General features: G+C 45.8%; 1 long non-coding RNA gene across 1 annotated transcript in view; it reads right to left on the bottom strand.

The window, feature by feature from the left end:
• Positions 1 to 14,449, bottom strand: part of LOC135279627 (uncharacterized) — a 63,625-nt gene that overhangs the window by 33,127 nt on the left and 16,049 nt on the right. Inside the window, exon 5 of the long non-coding RNA XR_010346857.1 lies at positions 10,552 to 10,737. This is a non-coding gene — a long non-coding RNA (uncharacterized LOC135279627). The remainder of the gene's footprint in view (positions 1 to 10,551; positions 10,738 to 14,449) is intronic.

Raw genomic sequence — 14,449 nt, 5'->3', positions numbered from 1 at the left:
ACCATGAAGACCCATGGTGCCCAAACATTTCCAAGCCCTGTGTGGCCCTTCCTTCCCTGCAGAACCCTCCACCTCCAAACCCTCCCCAGCCTCTAAGGAAGCATAGAAATTCCTCATTGTGCTGAAAACCAGAAGAGTGCCAGGCAATGCAGCATCCTACAGCAGGATGGCCTCAACTGTCTGGGCCAGCAAAGGCCCCTGCCCTGCACAGCACTGGATGGAACCTGACATCTTGTCTAAGCTGGGGTGGAGGGACCTGCAGTGAGCATCAGAACAGCTGACCCATCTGCACTGGGTTAAATCCTACTGCTCAGTGCAGTCCTGGATAAAGAGTGGTGGAACTCTCCTCAGCCTCATGGACCCTCTGTAGCCCAGAGACCTCTGGACCTCCATGGTTTGTGGCTCCCGCAAACAGGAATTTGCTCTCTGAGGAATCCAGTCATTGCAATTAACTCTTCTTCCCCAAAACATCATCCTTAGCTGGAGTGTAGATGAACTGGAATAAGGAGTGCTGAGCTCCATTACCCTGAAGCCCAGGTGCACATGACCTGATATCTGGGATGGTTTAACCTAAACCTTTTAAAAGCACTGAAGCCATACATTAGTTTTACCCTTGGCAGGGTATCTCACTCAAATGCATCTTTCAAACTCACCTCAGTTTCAGCTGATCCTTCTCTTCTGAGTAAGAAAAGCCTTCCACTGGAAGCAGGCTGTGGCATAACTCTGGTTGTGGATGACAGAAGAAAAGTCTCACAGCTTTTAGCTGATTGAGCAGTTTCATGGATCAGTACATTTACCACATCCCTACAGCTGAGGATGTCCCAGATACCACTTTAAACACTAATTCTGGCTATGTTTGTAGAGATTTGTCCCCAAGGTGACAGTATTTACACTGAGATTTTTCAGATGTGCTCAGGTGGCCCACTCAGATGCCAGGGAATTCTGCATCAAAGTCATTCAGGTGACTCTGAGGAGTCACAGCTTGCCCTGGGTCTCCTGCAGGCCTTCCTTTCTCTCCTTGTCCCTTGTCATTGACAAGGAAGGATGCCTGGGGCCATGTGGGCAGAAAAGGGGGACCCAGAAGAACAAGTGAAGTGACAGCCCATGGCAAGAAGGAACACAGCTGAGGAAGCACAATCCAATACTCCTACAACATTCAAGATGACAAATCACTACAAAATGAACACCATGAAAACTATCATCATCTCCCTGTCTAAACCCATGGCCACATCAGTCCTGAAATATTTGGTATTCTGATCTCTGAAGCATTTAAAATTAAATAAAGAAGGGCAGAAAGAAAGTTTAAAAGTACAGAGCCAGTTCAATATGAAGACTGGGATTTCTTAACCTAGAAATTGAAGAGAAGATAGAGGAGGTTTGCAAAAGCATGAATGGCTTGAGATATAGGAATAAGGAAAACTTTGTCATGATTTGTCATCAAACAGGAGCCCAAGGACTTGAAAATGTTATCAGTCAGAAATGACAAAAATGTAGCAGCACTCTTCCAGGGAATATCCCATCCTTTGGAACACACTGCTGGGGAGGCCATAGAGGCTCACAGAGAGCAACTGGACTGATGCTTGGAAGATAAAACCATCAGAAGCTATTAAACAAAGATGAGACTAAAGCCTGCAGCCCAGGAAAACGCCAGCTCCAGAGCCCAGGAGGGAGGAAGCAGATGCTCTGCCTGTCTCTGCACGCTTTGCTGAACATCCCCGACTGCTGCACTCCCGAGAGGAGCCGCAGCCACCCCAGCACTCCTGGCTGCCAGCACCAAGGGCTCTGGCCGAGGCTGGAGCCTTTGCCAGAGCACCTTGTACCACACAGGGAGGTGGCTGGCATGTGCTGCATCTATACCCCTGTTGCCATCTTGTTGCAAAGGTTTCATGCCTTCTTGGAGAGTTCTCAGGGGCAGCTCCTCACAGCACTGACTCCTTCATCTCAACACAGCCAACAAACTCCATCTTACATCTCCACCAGCCAACCTGCCCTTTTACAGTACCCCTCTTAATTTGATCCAGCTCTGGCCTGTTAAGGGCAGGCTTGTTCTTAATGCTTGATAATTGTCACAGCCTTAGGGGCGAGATTACCTTCACCACTATCTCTATTCTCCTACATTCTATCTACCCACATACCCCCACAAATGGCTGGGTGCAGGAGAGCAGGCACAGGTGCCAGGGAGTCGGGAGGATGCTGCAGATCTTTCTGCCAGGCAGAGGAACTGACACGGAGAGTGGAGCTGTTGGGGTTGGCTGAGGGCAGCTGCAGGCTTCATGTCTTGGGTGCCAAATTAAATGTGACATTTCATTTAAGACTCTTGGTTGTTTAATACATATGTTTAAAAAATAAATCTCTGTACAGCAATTCAGCACGAGGCATTTCACTTGACAGGGTAATGTCCACGGTGTGCAGACTGGGATGCTCTGCTGCCATGAAAGCACATTTACTGAATCTAGATGGATCTGCCCTATCATTATTTACACAACACAATCTTATTACATGCTGTCAATTCTTTCATCCTTACATCCTTTGGATACATTTCCTACAGATGGCAGGACACAGCTCTTTCTACAACCTGGGTAAAGCAACGCCTGGACTTGAAATTCAAAGCCAGACTCTTTTATACAACAGTAGAGCAGATGTGTTGTAGGTTGTGCAGTCCTGAACAAGGCTCTGACACAGCAGAAACATTGCTGTGTTTTATCCTGTCATCCAGCTGCATGACTATGGACACAAGTATCTTAGCACATTGTGATCACTTTTCACTGCCTGGAAGTGAAGAAATTGAGCCCTGGATCATCCTCTGTGGGGCCTGTAAAAAAGACTGAGGGGGAATTTACAGAAAAGCTAAAACATCTCTCAGAATGATCAGCCTGGTGCAGAAGGGAATACTGTTCAGAGCAGCACAAATTGTTCTTAAATAGAAAGACAAATTGTGTTTAGCCTGAAAGTATATCTCAGTGATTGGATGAGCAAACCCTTGAACAAGATTTCAAAATAAATTTCAGGGTTTATGAAGGACATTTTCCTAGGATTCAACAGCTGGTACTTTACCAACTACTGCTCTAAATATTTGAAAGCTGGTAGCCAGATTGATTAGACAGAATAGAAATAAAACAGCCCTTACTGTGTTTCATCTTCTGAGACGATTCTTCCTCTATTCCTGTCACACCCTCTTTGCTGAATTTGGATTTTAAATCTTTTTTAGGAGTGCATGACAGTCAAATTTGGAATATTTGGCTATTACAGAGAGCAAGTTCAATTTCATTTGCCCAGCTTTATAGAAGACTGGGCCTTGCTGTCAGCTCTTCTATGAGCACAGCTGAGTCATCCTCAGGTTACAATAAACCTCAGAGCATCCTCATCATCAGCATTGCTGGTGTTAAAGATCAGAAGTTCCCAACACGGCCCAGGCCTCAGCCAAGTACCTGCTGAACACAAGCAGCACATTCCAAAAGGAGGGTGTCTAGCCAAAGGCATTTGAGGAATCAGATGAAATGGGGATGAAGTGGGAGAGGGAAAGCCGTGAGCAGCCAGCAGTGGGTTCAGGACTGGTTGTGGCTCTTCAGACAGCTCTCTGGCATGATAAAAGTCAACTGATTTTTAATCAGGCTCCTCACTGTGCAGCCAGGTACTCCCCACTATCTCCTCTGCCCTGTGCTAAGGAAGATCTGTGCATGTGGCTGGATGAAAGACTCCAGCACAGGAATATCTGGGAGCCAGCACAGGAGCTTTGTTCTGCCTGGCATGAAGGAGCCTTCCAGAACATACTGGAAAGGACACCAAAACCATGGGATGATGAAAGGCAGCGCTGCTGCATGGCCAGGGGGCCACAGGCCATTTTTAATCTTTATTGCTGCTACAGTAATGATACACTTGGGGTACCTGCCTGGCTGAAACATTGCTTTTGGCCCGTGGGGAAAACACTGCCAGACCATTAGAATGAAAGCAAAGACAGACTCTATATACCACTTAATAAATCAATCACCCTTCAAGCTGCTCTACTTCTTCTCAGCAGATGCTGATTGAGCCACAAGGAGAGGAATCTAATGAATGGGCAGTTCTGCCCTGAAACTCATCCAGAGGTAACGACACTTAAGAACATATTTGTGATCTCCTGGGATGATGGAGTAGGCAGGCTGTGGTCAAGGATGACCTGCAAAGAGATGGAAAGCACATTCTTCCAGAAATTCTTCATGTGCTAAAAATGGGCTGTGTGGGCTCAGAGGAAATCTGGTTTTGTGCATATGTGGAGATGAACAAAACAGCCCAAAGGAGAGTTTTAACTTCCAAATAACCCTCTTAGTACACAACTCCCAGTCTGTGCTCATGCAGTCAGCTCTGCAGGTTGCTTTAGCAGGGATTTTGTCAGAAGGGGTGTTATGTAGTTGTGGAGCTATAAAGCTGTGCAAAAAACTTTGAGCGAACAAAGCACAAACTTTATTCCCCTTCATGTACCCTCAGAATGACAGACTATCTGTCTTGAAACACAGGGTTCTGGTGAGAGGGCAAAGGCCATACTCTGTCTGCAAGCAGCAGAATGACCTTATCTAAAACAGTATAAAAATCATTACTACAAGCAGTTCTAGACAAGGGGAACAAAGGCAGGAAGCAGTTGTTACCTATTAGCTGTTTTGACAGAAATGAGCACTTCGGAGACCAATTAGGCTCAACCATCAAGCTAATTAATTGGAACTATAAAAGCCTATAACCAATCAGCTGGATAAAGCATTAGGTACCAATCCTGCATCTGTGGCAGCACTGCAGCTATTAAGACACAAAATCAACATATAATTGCACAAACTGCTATTTACACCTTTTTTGCCTACAATAACTGACTCCCTCAACTCACTTTGAAGCACACATACAAGGACATAAAAGTTCAACAGGGAACAGCCATGCTGCTGGGAATTCTCACAAGTGAAGAAAAAGCAGAAGGAGCAACAGCCACCTGTGACTGGCAGAAGGAAAAATCCGTCTGCAAAGTTTTGGAATTCCTGATAGTCCAAGGCAAAACTTGGTCTTGTAATGACTGCAGCATCAATCTGGCTTACACATTAAAGTAACACGGGAAACAAGATCTTTTCAAACTCACAGGATACAATAAATTCCTACCAGCTGCCAGCACCAAACACAAATGGAAAAGATTATATCAGTTGGTGCACCACAGTGAAGCTCTGGAGTCAAAAAGAGGCTGCTCCTTGGACAGCAGAAGTTTTCCCAAACTCTGAGCATTTAGAAGCTCCTCCCAATCCATCTGGATAAATGGAGAGTTGCATGAGGATGGACATGACAGCATGCCATGAATTTAGCTCAATAGTAATTTAATGCTGCTCACAGCAGCATCAGAGCCCCCTCAAACACTCCCACAAGGCTGATTTCAACCCGAAAAGGGATCTGTTATTCCCAGCCTGGTGTCCTGCACAATACAAGGGTGACTCAGATAAATACCTAATGTGGTAGTGAGTTGCTCAGGCAGGTATTGAACATGCTCCTTTCTGGCTGAAGTCAATATAAATGGAAAGCACTCAGGAACTTTTTTGAGTGATCTCGGGAATATAAAATGCAAGGCGACAAGAGTTAAACCTCAGTTAAACCCTGCTGCCTATCCACATCCAGCGGGGGATTTACAAAGAAAAAAAAGAAAGAAAGAAAGGAAAAGGCTTGATCTAGAGACTAAATCAATAGGATTTTCATTTCATTTCTCAGACAAGTTCCTGGAAGCCACTGATTGAACATCAGCCTTGCCAGACAGATGACAGCCCTTGGTAGGAAGGGGGTTCTTGAGGAGAAAGAACAGAGCTATGAAAAGCTGTCTGTTTTCTACAACATCTACACGAAAGCACAGATGAGACCAGAGCAAGGCAGTGGTTTTCTCAGATGCTTTACCCTCGTGGGTAGCTGAGATGTTTACAGGTGCTGGCACATCCATACTACAGTTCCTTGCTTAGCCTCAAACAGCAATAATTAGCCGGGGCTGGGAGTTCCCTGCATGTGCACATTGACCACTAACACACCACCACAGATGGCCTCATATACCTAAGGAAGCTAATTCAGCCAAACCCAGCATCAGTTTTAACTGCAGAGAGGAATTCAGCATCACAACACACTTGAATTCAGCTGGCAACCCCATGCTGCTCTGCACAGCAGCTGAGCACTCACTAACAAGCTGACAATTCCCCTTGGCCCATTTGCAATGCTGTGTAGCCTCTACTACAGCTTCCCCTGCTGCCAGCTAAGCACACCCAGGCCTGCAGTTACTCATCATCTTCCCCAAGCCCCAGTGACTCTAATACCTCCCACAGAACGCCCTGCCATTCCACAGGTGACTGAAGAGCTCCACATCAGCTCCCTAATTAGCCATTTTAAAATATGCCATAATTTTCCCTGTGATCTCATGCCTCATATTCATCAGAGATGATGTCAGGTTTTTTTTTTCCCCTCAGTGTTTTCCCCCAGTTCTCTGCAATGAAGCTCAAGGGTCCAACTGCCAGCAATCCCCTCTGAGGATGGTTTGTGAAGAGCACAGAGAGGGTTCAGAGCTATTTGCATGCACAACTTGACACTGACTGCCTCAGGAATCTCTCTTTTCCTGCCAGATATAAACATCACCTTAAGGGATGCAAATGTCAGGGCACTACCTGTCCTGTGAGATTACAGCCTAGGAATCAGACAGGGACAATAAATGTTTTGAAGACCAAAGAATAATTATTGTTTAATTTGCAGTGTTGTTGATTGGGTCTTTTTGCCTTGAATTCAATTTTAGCCTGAGAAAGGGCATATTTTATCAGCATTTCGATGAAAACTGCTCTAAGAGGAGCCACAATTAAAACTCTGAATGGGTGCAAATGCGGATTAGAACAATATGGTGACATGGAAACAGGACCCAAAAGGAGGATCCCATTTACAGCCTGAAGAATTCAACCCCAGCTAAATGAAGCACCATTATAAGGAGCACATCAAGGGAGGTTTCTGTGTATTCACCAGTGATGCAATCTGGGACTCTGGGATGTCATCCAAGCTGGTAACTGTTTGCTTGGCCCACTAGACAAGCTCCATGCAATGTGTTGGAAATAATGATGAAAATGTTTTGGTGTGCTTTGGATTTAGCAGGAGCAATTAGGTTTTGTCACCAGGTAAACAATTCTTGGCTGAGACACAAAGCTCAGTGCTTTAATGCTTAGGGAGAGCTCAAGTGAAACACTTCTGCCCAGCAGCTGCTGGGCTTTGGGCTCTTGTACAGCCCCACTGAGAAAACAAAAGTTCCTGGTCTTAGTGCTTTGCTGGTGGTCAATTTTTCACCTTATAAACATGTTCTGTGGAGTTTGGTGATGATTAGAACAATACACACAAAAATAATGAGAACAACTGGAGCCGTGGGCAAGCTGAACTTTATACATGTCAGTAGTGACAGCTGATGAAAATGCTCCAGTTTCTACTCATTAAGGAGCTATTGCTGCAATTAGGCCTGACCTGTTCCCATCACCACTATGAGAACATCACTGCTGGCTAGTGGAGAAGCCCTGTTTGTGTGCTGGACACGAGACTTTGCAGAGAGGGGAGGAAAGACAAAGCCCCACAGCCCCAGAGCTGGATTGCTCTACTCCTGCATCTGCCCCAGTGGTGGTGCCAGGATTGCTGGAGGTCTCTGCTGAGGCCTCAGGAGATCAGTGCCTGGTGTGGGAAAGACATAGAATTATTTTTCCTATTCTTTTATAGAAATTTTGCCAGAACAAAGAAACTATGGGGGAAGTTAAGGGGAATTCCTAGCCATACTTGAGTGCTGTGTTCCATCCTGTTCCCTTGTCTACACATTCCTGCCCTCAGGTGGCAAGATGCAAATAACCCTCGAGGGGGTGACTTCAGAGGATGCCTGAGAAAGAACATATCTTTTTCAGATTACCAGAAGAAGAGGGTGCAGCCAAGCTCAGGACTTAGTTCTGAGGACTGAGAAACCAAGTGCAAATCAGCCCCTGCATCTCCTACATCCCACCCCAGGCTGTACCCATCAGACTCCTCTGTAGCAGGAACTCATTACCCCTCACACAGACCTGGCTCTCCAAGACCCAAAGACACAAGTTCCATGGTTAAACTTAACTCTTCTGAACTTCAGCCAACACCATGATCTGTTCTCTGAGCCCACAGATAGAAGAGCTGTGAAGGAGACATCCCTGACACACTGTAATAGCCAAATGAAAACCACTGCCAAGAGATGGAGCTGGCAGGCTAAACTTTGGCCTCTCATCCATTAATTGTGAGCTGTTCCTTAAGATAATTCTCTGTCCCATTAGATCTACCCTTTCCATGAATCACTACTGCTCCCGACAGGCAGAAAAGATAAGGTGTGATGTTTTTTTAATAGCTTGTTTTCTTCTGCTTTTTAAACTATGTGCTTTTGTATGTTTGCTTTCTTGTATGACATCTAAACTTTTACAGGTCCAGATCTCCCAATGGTACCTTGTAAGCCCCAGACACTGGTTTTGTTTTGAGCAGTGTGTTTGCTCAAGTGATCTCCAGAGTGAAATAAATGGGCAGGAGGTCTTTCTCCTTTTTAATGCTTTTATTAAAAAGAATCAGCTCAGGTGGGGAGAAATCGACGTGTTGTGCCCACGCCACCACTGCTCCCAGGAGTGGCACGGAGGAGGAGGAGGATGATGCAGCTGTGTCTGCTGGTCTGCAGGCAGAGCTGGGGATTCCGTTCTCTTGGGAGAGTAGCAGATTTCACCTTTTCAGTCCAACACCTCGGGTCCTCTCTCTAGTCAACATCCTTTAGGTTAGGGTGAGAAGCAAAAAGGATCCAAGCAGGGACTGGACTACGCTCCCATCCTTAGACATCACCTAGGTCCCCTAGTTCTATGTTGGCTTGTAATTCTTAGGGGTTTTCCTGGAAAACTGCAAAATTTGGTGCAATGCATTTCTCATCTGCATACCAGCTCTGATGCCACTCCCATTCTCCTGGTACCTGCAGGGTCTGTCCCGGTGTCCCTCCCTGGCAAGCATCAGGGGGACAATGGTTAATCACCAGCCATTAACAGGTAATTGAAGAAGAACTCTTAACAATGAAGCTAACTTAACAGCAACTGATCCAACTTGTTTTAACTCTGCAACCTTAAAAAAAAATAGATAACTTTTTATTCATAACACAGAGGTTCCTTCAAAAAGTTATTCTGTGATTCTACTTTTTAAATCAGCCCAATTGTTTTTCATAAGTTCCCCAAATTTCTCACATTTCCTATACACCTGTGCATATACCAATGGTATGAACAGGCATTAGAGTAGCTCAGCCTTTAAGGAAGTTCCCACTGAAGAATTAATTATGACATTTTGACAAATATTTAACACAAAACAAAACAAGGAGCAGAAATACAGGAACTTCAGAGTACATAAAAAGAAATCTGAATGAAAGGGGGGGATAACTTAATTAGAATAAAAATGCTGCTTCTAGTCAAAGATCTAAATAATCTGTTTGAAATTTAAAGTGGCTTTCAAAGGTTCACCATGAAACAGAAGACATGACTGATGCCCTCAAATGACAAGGGAAATCAGATCAACTTTGACTAACAGGAACAGCACAGGCTGTCCACAACACAGCTCACATGGGGAATCTCATGAGAGGACCACTGGAAAGCCACGTGCTGTGGCCTCCCAGAGAACAGGTCTCTTTGGCTGACAGGGGTGAGTTAAGCATTTCAGAAGGTGTTTGTGCTCAGGAGGGTGCTGTTATGAATAAAAAGTTATCTATTTTTTTAGGTTGTAGAGTTAAAAACAAGTCAGACCAGTTGCTGTTAAGTTAGCTTCATTGTTAAGAGTTCTTCATCAATTACCTGTTAATGGTTGGTGATTAACCAATGTCACCCTGATGCTTGCCAGGGAGGGACACAGGGACCCTGCAGGTACCAGGAGAATGGGAGTGGCATCAGAGCTGGTATGCAGATGAGAAATGCATTGCACCAAATTTTGCAGTTTTCCAGGAAAATCCCTAAAATCAATGAGCCAACATAGAACTAGGAGTACCTAGGTGATGTCTAAGGATGGGAGCGTAGTCCAGTGCCTGCTTGGATCCTTTTTGCTTCTCACCCTAACCTGAAAAGATGTTGATTAAAGAGACGACCCGGGGTGTTGGACCAAAAAGGTGGAATCTCCTAATCTCCCGTGAGGACGGAATCCCCAGCTCTGCCTGCAGACCAGCAGACAAAGCTGCATCCTCCTCCTCCTCTGTGACACTCCTGGGAGCACCGGCGGCGTGGGCGCGACCCGTCGATTTCTCCCCACCTGAGCTGATTCTTAATAAAAGCATTAAAAAGGAGAAAGATCTCCTGCCCATTTATTTCAGGTGCAAGCCAGCTACTGACACATTCCAGCACCCTCCAGGAAATCTGGGATTGACAAGCCTCAAAGGCTGCATCCTGCTTAAAACACCAGAAGCAACAGCAAACCCCTCACATTCTGCCCATTTCCAGCCAGGGCTGCAGGGCAGCAGCTCTGATGCCTTTTGTTGCTCTTTGCCAACTCTGTTGTCACCCAAAGGTAACAAAAGCTGAGCTGCCTCACCTCTGGGTGCTCAGCTGGTGATGAGGTGCCCTGGTTTCCAGCCAGCAGAGCCTTCTGGGTGCTCCACTTGACCCGACAGACTGGGAAGTCCAGCTGGCCAGGGAAGTCTGGGATGGCTCAGGCACCAGTGGCACAAATTGGCACAATGAGCTCTTCAGTGATGCAGAGGAGCTGGTGGAAATAATCCTGCAGGAAAAGAAACTGTCTCAGCACAGGACATTTAAGTGCCATGCCCACAGCAGAAGAAAAACTGCTGTTCTATGACCCTAAGAGTAGCATTCAATAATTAATAGTACTTTGTACCTCAGTGACCTTTCATTCCAGTAGGATGACTTAGACAGGGCTGTTAACTTGCAAAGAAGAAACAACTCTATTGATTCAGCTACTTTCACAGCAGAACCTGACAAAATTATCTGATACCTTGATTCTGAGGCACCAAAATAGAGTAATTTCAGATAGTGGATTACAGCAATAACAGAACCTGCTTTGACCACCACTGCAGACTATTAAAGGCACCACTAAGAGTCCAGCTGTGCCTCAACACTAACTCCAGTCCCAGCAATGCTGGTGGAGCTTGGCAGGGGGTGCTCTGGTAGATTTTCAAAAGGACTTCACCACATGCACGATCAACAGCCCATTTTTGGTGAAATACTTACCAAGCTGGAGATAACTGCTTTAATGCCCGGTGAGTGTGGGGCAAGTGTATTTCCCTCCTCTTCCCACAATGTTAAAGGGACAAGGCTGGGGACACACACCCTTAAAAAGCCATCTGATCCATCTCCCCACACTGAACTGACTCAGCCCTAATGCCAAAATATTCTTGCCAATGTCTGACAAGGACTTAAATCAGTAAGAATTTCAGCCCTGCCCTCAGCAGCCTACTGCAGCTCTGCCGTGGACATGGAGAGAGCTCTTCCCATGGGGGAATCTCAGTCTTCCTGTACATCTCACCCCAGCTGCAGGGGACACAGCAATTACTTTGCTGCCTCTTCTGAATGGTTGGTGTCTTAATCACCTCTCTCTTCCAAGGTCTTTAGGAGAGACTTGGTGCCTGTATGGACAAAGGTGGGATGGAACTGCAAACAGGAAATCCTCAGGCAACCCTACCAGAGCAAACTAAACCCTGTTATTCCCAGTCTCTTGTTCAGGAAGCAGCCATTCAGCCCCCTCCTGCAGCTGTCTGGCTTTTAGCAATAGGAGGGTGAATCGAGTCACCAAAACCATTTCACTGCAGGGATGAGCAGATCAATCACCATGTGCAGACGTGGCATTGCTGTGCTGGCAGATCACCCTGCCCCTGCCGAAATCAGTGGTAGAGCTGCTGCTGTAGGGCCAGGAGCCTCTGCCTCCAGCAGCTCCTGTATCGATGACTTGATAAAAGCTCTGCCTCTTATCACTCACTTGCCGGCCTGATCTTTTCTCCTCAGTGCTTTCAACTCGTTTGATATTTTTATCATTGTTGAAACACCAAGCAGACAATTTGATTTAGGAATTGCACATAGCAGCAAACTCCTTTAACCAGAACTGATCCAGTTTCTTCCACGGCTGGGACCTCCTGCTCCCATTCCCATCCTCTCTAAACCTGTAAAGGGACCTAAGGCTGCCAGAAGAGGCACAGACACACAGCTATTGCTTTAACCCAAAGCTTTATCCCAGTGCCTACCAACCACCTGCTCATCAGAGGTTTAAAAATCACCCTAACAGCTGCAGTCACACCCAAGAGACAGTAAAGTAATAAAAAAAGATTTTTCTTTTCCTTGACATCTCAAATATTCACACTTGAAATTGCAGAAGTGCTTTTGCTTCTTCTATTTGGAAGGTAAAATACCAGGAAGGGAACAGCAGCAAATGACCTACAGGACTGAAGATCACATTTCAGGAGAGCGTTTCATCTTCAGCAGGTCTTTCTGAATTAGCAATTTTGCACTCAATCTTGCAGCCTAAGCCCTCTAAAATAAAAGCTAGGGCAGCCCACGGGAATTTAAAGCACCTATTATCTGGGCACTTCACGTCCCAGACTGCTCAGATCCTCAGAAACTGCATTAGCAAATGGAGAATGCTATTTACGGTTTTTTTTGGTTGTTGTTATTTTGGCCACACTACTGTAACAAAGGCATTGTAAATCCAATTGAAAGCTGTGTGTCTTTTTAAGCCTTGGCATCTTCTATTCAGTTATCTCTCCCTTCCAGATGCCAGGTAGACTGAGGAGAATGCAAGGAGTTCAGATCAGTACAGGGATAAAGAGAAAAGAAACCTCAACAACTGGAGGTATCTGAGGGAAGTAAAAGGGAATTTTCAAGTCATTGTCATTGCTAAGAAGCGAGGGGATCAGCATCAATGTAAATAGGAGCCCAAGGAATAAATTCCTCCACAAGCCAGCACAGGCAGCCATTCCCAGCTCTGCTGCTGGTGGTGGGCACGGGCACTGCAGGGGAAGGGCATTTCTCCGTGCCTGCCAAGGCAAGGCAACAGCAACGAGCATTTGGCCTCACAGAGGCAGTCGTGACCTTGAGAACGCTGCCTCTCAGCAGTCATGGCCATGCACGTTGTGTGCTGAACCCCTTTTCCAGGGATGCTGCAGCCAGAGCAAGAATTGACCCAGAGCATTTCAGAGTGTGCTGACCCTGCAGCCCCACTCTGGCCCCCCAAAGTGGGGCTCTGCCCCAAAGGGGATGCAGTGTCAGGCCAAAAATGGGGAAACCCAAGCAGAGAGCAGTGTGCTAGGCAGAGGCTGGCTGTCCCTGCTGCTGTGAACTCATGCTTCACCCAGCTTCAGAAAGCTGAATTTCCCTCCCTTGGGAGAGGAGGACTGCAAATTCTCCACTGCAGCACTGCCCTGTGTTACCAGGACACTAACTCTGGGCCAAAACCCAGAGGTACAGTGAAAACAAGTTTAAAATCTTGCTTTTACTTTGCAAACCCTAAGCAGACTGTTTAAAAACAGGTTTTTAAATAAGCCTGAATGAGCAAGAGCATGCATCACTTCTATGCTTTAGAGATTATTTCGACACAGCTTCAGGCTGCAGATTTTAATGGAAATGCAACTTTTGCCTTCAAACAACCCTTCTCTGATTTTCAAGGAAAATACAGATGATTCTTCTGCTCTTATTCCCTTTTGATAAGCAAAAAGTTACATGCTCTGGTCTTCCAAATACCACCCCTTGGCATTCGAATTAGTAGCCACTGAAACTAAACCAATCTTTTGTCTCAGATGTTATTTCCTTGAATTATAGAATTGTTTCATTTGGAAAAGACCTTGAAGACTGTTAAGTCCAGCATTAACCCAGCACGGCTCTCGGGCCCTTTGCAGCTCAGGCCAACATTAATTGGTGTCACACATCAACCTTAATGCCTGCCCAGTACACCAGACTCAGATGTCAGCTGTCCTGCACCACCAGTCCTAAATCCTTCACTGAATTCCCTGCAGCACACAACTTGCAATGAAAAGAGCCTTTAGCATGAGGTAATACAGTAAGTCAAGCAGGGGAAGCTCCCTGTTGAAGCCATGATATCATACAGGCTGGAAAAAAGGGCCATTAAAAGAGAGGAGAGACTGAAGGATGAGGAGAGCTCCACAGGAGAAGGGGTATCCCTGCTCCTGCCCCCTCAGCTGCCAATTCACAGGAGTCTTTGAAACCATCCCAGTTCTCCACGTTCATTCTGTGCATTCATTTGCTTTCATCTTCTGTCCCTTTCCTCCCTGCAAGAGTCATCTTCAAAGTCTGTTTGGAATAACTTCTGTGTGCCACAAAACATCTAACAGGGCTGGACTGAATTCTAAAGGAGTTAATTTCAGTAATGCAGTAACTCATCGTCATGTCATCTTTCCTATTAATCAGTGAGCAATATTTCAGTCTCCACTGAGCATCAGGAATGAATTTTGCAAACCTTACAGATT

The sequence above is a fragment of the Passer domesticus genome, chromosome 12 (genome assembly GCF_036417665.1).
Source record: "Passer domesticus isolate bPasDom1 chromosome 12, bPasDom1.hap1, whole genome shotgun sequence".
Taxonomy (NCBI): domain Eukaryota; kingdom Metazoa; phylum Chordata; class Aves; order Passeriformes; family Passeridae; genus Passer; species Passer domesticus.
This window is presented reverse-complemented; position numbering and strand designations above follow the sequence as displayed.